General features: G+C 40.6%; 1 pseudogene; it reads left to right on the top strand.

Annotated features, from left to right (window-relative positions):
* The first annotated feature begins 4050 nt into the window (after positions 1-4050).
* On the top strand, positions 4051-4721 carry LOC147463200 (uncharacterized; annotated as a pseudogene).
* Positions 4722-5230: the final 509 nt, after the last annotated feature.

Here is a 5230-nt window from a genome sequence, read left to right as displayed (position 1 = left end):
GGGGCAGCTTCAGTTTGATTGCTCCTATGGGAACATCTTATATTCTCTCCTTGGCTAGAGCATCTGCTTCTTGATTTTCTTCCCTAGAGACATGAAATAAATGTTGTTGCTTCAATCTTTCTTAAAAAATCCTTAACTTGGCATAATTGGTCAAGCAAAACCTGATTTTTAAACATCCAAGTGCCATTTATCTGCTTTATCAAAAGCATTGAATCACCAAACACATTTAGGCGTTGAACCCCTCTTTCAAACACATTATTCTAATCCAAGAATTAGGGCCGCGTACTCTGCTTCATTCTTGGAGTGGGAGTGTAGCAACTGCCCAATAGACAAGACCTTCTCCTTTTTCTCATTTAAAATGATGATGCCAGCTGCTAACTGGTCCACTGTTCTTTTGTAAGATCCATCAAAGAAAAGAGAGTGATCTCTTTCTAGCTTAGAAATTTCTACCATTGGTGTCACGTATTTACCTTCTGTGTTGACCTTTAGCTTCTTGTCATATTGACAATGAGTAAGAATACCTGCTCGACTATCCCTAGTGGAGCTCTACACTTTCATAATGTAATCAAACTCTTGTAATCTAACAAGCCACTTAGAGATTCTAGATGAGCTATTTTGCATGTGTTGGAGGGTGGATGCATGAATAGGTGGACCAAAAACCTTGTCCCGAATAGAGTTTTTATAACCGGTACATAAAACCATCTATATTTGTTCAATTCGATATATTCTTTTGAATAGATTTAAAATTAAATATAGAATTTCCACAGCTTTTTGTTAAATATAGAAAACGGATTTGTACCTCTTAACTATGCACGTCAGCCAGCTCTTTACACCATTACTATTTCCACACATATCTTTCAAATATAGAAGACGGCTCTGTAGCTCTTAACTATGCACGTCAGTCAGCTCTTTGTCTTCAGGCTCTCTCTCTAACTCTCTGTGTAGGAGCACATATTGCTGTTTTACTTTGTAGGCCTGTCACACATCTATTGTTGTCATATACTGCTCTTGCTCTCTATAGGCCTATCACCTCGCTCAATATCTCCCTCTCTAGCATGGAGCAAGAATATCACACTGTATGTGACTGCTCTCAGCCTCACTGTGAACTGTGTGTTGGGTATGCTGTTGATGTGGTCAAGGAATATCATGCTACGAGAAAGAGGGAGCAGCGTGCTAAGAACAAGCTTGAGCAGGTAGCATGTGAGGAAGATAATGATCAAAATGGTGCTGATGATGCAAAGCGTCAAATACATTGAAATGACCTTGTTATGCTCTTCCATCAGGTACAAAGACCTTCGATGTTGCAGCACGGTCAGATATTTTGTGCAAGTTTGTCAATCATCCTTCGCTTGGAGACCTTGAAATGCCCAGGGCACAAACAACCTTCGTTGAAGCCATACGCAACACAATAGATGCAATCAAATTACCCAAGAGTGGACATGATGTTGACGGGTGAGTGCCAACGATATGCATTATGCTTCCATTGGTGTGTACACATATGTGTATGCATATATTTTTTGTATTTATGGGCTCCATAGTGGGTTCCAAGTTGTACATTGATGATTAGATGAGCCTAGATACCTGCAGCATGGTATACATTTTTTGGCTGGCCGCCTATTTTTAAAAGCCCTTGTATATAAGTCAATTCACAAGATGTGAAAGGGCATTCTTAGAGAAGAGAGTGTGAGGGAGTGTGGAGAAGAAGAAGAGAAGTGGCTATGGAGCTTGGATCTTCCACATCATATGTAGTGGTCATTGGGACTAATGGAAGCTAAGTTCTCTCTACTTTCTCTTGACTTTCAAGATTATGTGTGTTAATGGTGTATGATTAGTGTTAATCTTCTCTTCTCTCTCAAGTTTTCCCTCTTGTTTGAGCATTCTTGCTTCACATGTGTGCTAGATTAGAGTGTTTGTGTGTACGTGGGCTGCATACATTTCTCTCATTAGGCTTCTTTGTGTATGCTTAATGTGTGATTAGAGTGTGTGTGCTTGAGATTAGAGCAAAGGGATACACCATTGTCTGCATGATTAGAGAGTTAGAGTGTAGATTGAGAGTGTGTGTGCATGGATCTTGCTTCATCGGCTTTCCCACTTCTCCTCTCTTGCTTTACCTCTCTTCCTAGAGTCCTCATTCCATCACATTAGGTGCATCCATGTCTCCATGCACTAGCCGGGGTTCGATCCACCGGATTGACATTATGTTGGTGGGTTGTGCGTTGTGCTATGACCGCCAACATTGGTGCCGCTGCCGGGATCGAGCGCCTAAGCTAGAGGATCACCCGTGTGATGGTTTGAGTTTCTAATTTTAATTAGGATTAGGTGTTGGTGATGGTGAATTGTGGATTTATGGTGAGATTTGGTGAAGAAATTATGATTAATTTGTATGTTTTTCTCTCTTTATTCACTAATTATTCACTAATTTTCTACTAATCCGCTAACAATTGGAGCGCTTTATATGTGTGTATGCCTAATTAGAGGCTTAAGCATCACTCTTTTGATAAGAAATAGCAAAAAAATTGAGTGAAATCGAGTGATTTTTGAGTGTGTAATTAGGGATTTTTTCCTAATTAGGCTCTCTAATTACTCTCTAATCACACGTGATTTTTGTGTCACACATAGCTAAATCATTGATTTGAAGTGTGATTATCATTCTTATGTGTTTAATTTGATTGAAAATGATGCTACACATGAGATTCTATGCTTGATTGATTGTAGGTGAATTGTGGTTAAGCGGTTGCTAGTACACACACACGTGTGTAGGCGTCAATTGGAGTGGAAAATCGACGCGATGCTTATCTTATTGTGAGTGCATTAACCCATTCATTTGATGTTTTGATTTGCAAGTTTGATTAAAGATAAATTTCACAAAACATTAGTGCAAATCCAAGTGCAATTAGTGTGTCTATGTGTAGGCAAAGTGCACATTTTTTAGTGCAAATTGTGGTTTAATTGGTGCCAATTGGGTTCATAAAAAGAATTGTATTGCTTGATGTTGTTATGATGATTATGGATTAGTTTTTTCATTGCTAAAATTGCGTCAAAATGCTGCCCAATTTTTGCTAGATTGTGTGTGCATTGATTAGCGATTAGTGCTTGATTATGCTTGTGTGTGCACACTTAATTGGGCTTGTAATTGATTGCAAATTGATGTGAAATTGGATGAATTGCAAAGTTCAAAGTGTGATGATCAATTGTATATGCTAAATTTTGCTTAATTCTATTGCTAATTATGCTAATTTTTAGTCAAAATTAGGCAAAAAGAGAAGCAAAAATCGACCTAATTTGGATGCAAAATGCATAAAATTTTGATTTTGGGTGTGATTTTGAAGTGTTAGTTGCAAAAAAATCTTCACCAAATTGAGAGCGTACGCACTCCACGACCTATTTTTAGTTTTGCATGCGCATAGGTCTCACTTCTCGAAATAGTGTGTGCATTTACTTAAATTAGGTGTGTGTGTGCACTTACTTGATTTAGGTATGTGTGCATTTACTTGATTTAGGTGTGTGTGTGCACTTACTTGATTTAGGTGTGTGTGCATTTACTTGGTTTAGGTGTGTGTGTGCACTTACTTGATTTAGGTGTGTGTGCATTTACTTAAATTGGGTGTGTGTGTACATTGCTTGATTTACGTGTGTGCATCATTTAAGAGGGTGTGTGCCATCTTCAATTTGGGTGTGTGTAAAGTGTAGTGCACAAGCAAACAAAGGGAGTGGGGGTCAAGCACATGTACATGCTTGTTTTTAGGTGTGTGGAAAGGGAGTAAAGTCAACAAAAGACAAAGCATGTGAGAAAAGAATCTAGGTGAGAGAGAGAGAAGCAAAGTCAACGAAGATAATAAAAAGAGTGTGAAAGCACAAGAAAACAAAATTTGATTTGCATGGGCGTCCGAATTTAAAAGGCCTTATAAATTTTTATTTTTATTTTTTAAAAAGCTTTTAAAAAAAAACAATTTTTTTTTCTTTCTTTTTTTGCTTCTCACACATACTCGACACTCACGCGCATGTACACACGATTAGACACATTTAGAGCAGATACGTCCGAGAGTTAGGTTTTGCCAGGTTTTGTTAGATTTGAGTCCGATTGTACACATAAACCTCGATATAGTGTAGATTTTAATTTTAGTATACATTCGAAGAGTTGACGAGGTTTAGAGGCCTATCACACCCCGAGAGCGCACATATGATGGCCATGACCACTTCGTGCTCTGAGTACACATTGCTCACACTTGTAGGCGAGCACAGGGGCCGGCCCTTTTACACGGACACATATGGACATTTCTTTGTCCAGTGCCGCGCCTCCTTTGGCCCCACACAGACCCTCCAGGTGGTGCGAGTCCTTCCCGACGACACGCGAGATGACACATTTAGAGATGACTATCGCGCCACGTATGTGGTCGACCATTTGATTAGGCTAGAGGAGATAGAGCTAGTACATGCAGATGATTGCCTTGAGGCCTTCGACCATCCTGTGCACGTTACATTATAGCGGGTAGGTCCTCGAGCTATCTATATAGATAGTGCTCAGCGCATATATCGATTAGAGTGTCGCACTTCTAGTAGACGCCTATCCATAGATGTTGTGACACTAGTTGGCGAGCCTAAAGACAGATGCTACATGAGCACCACTGGCACTGAGCTTTACTTTTTGACTTGTGGATTGCCGTACGATCCTCGACCGACCCAGCGCCCTACTTCGAGTAGGAGTGCCTTACCTCCTTTAGACACAGTGCCATCACCCACATCACTCAGGAAACCACCGCCAGGATTCTCCTAACCTAGACTTGATTTGCCGCCAAGCGTTTCGAGCTATCACGAGTCTAGAGCGATGTACACGACAATTGCTAGCACTTTGTGTACCACTCAGAGTGAGCCACAGATAGAGACCCAGAGCCTTCGAGACACGTACTTTAGAGATTCTCAACCTCGACACCTTGCACCATCTAGAGACTCATGCCAGCCTTTGATGACACAGATTAGAGAGCATACAAGAGAGTCTATGATGACCACATCATCCCAGTTGAGAGCACCAGAGGTAGGGCCCGGTAGATCACCCATTGTAGATATGAGTGCCCCTAGACCACTGACCCCCACCCTTTAGATACTGTCCTAGACCAGAGAGACTGGGGATAGCATGAGAGATATAGACGATCATATCTTGCATATAGTAGGCCGATCTCCACGAGGGGTTGCATATTATGTTGACACTTATGATCACCCCTTTGTGAGGCTA

Source organism: Adiantum capillus-veneris, chromosome 2 (assembly GCF_014529385.1).
Source record: "Adiantum capillus-veneris isolate H3 chromosome 2, ASM1452938v2, whole genome shotgun sequence".
Lineage (NCBI taxonomy): Eukaryota > Viridiplantae > Streptophyta > Polypodiopsida > Polypodiales > Pteridaceae > Adiantum > Adiantum capillus-veneris.
Note: the sequence above shows the minus strand (reverse complement) of the source record. Positions and strands in the feature narration are given on the sequence as shown.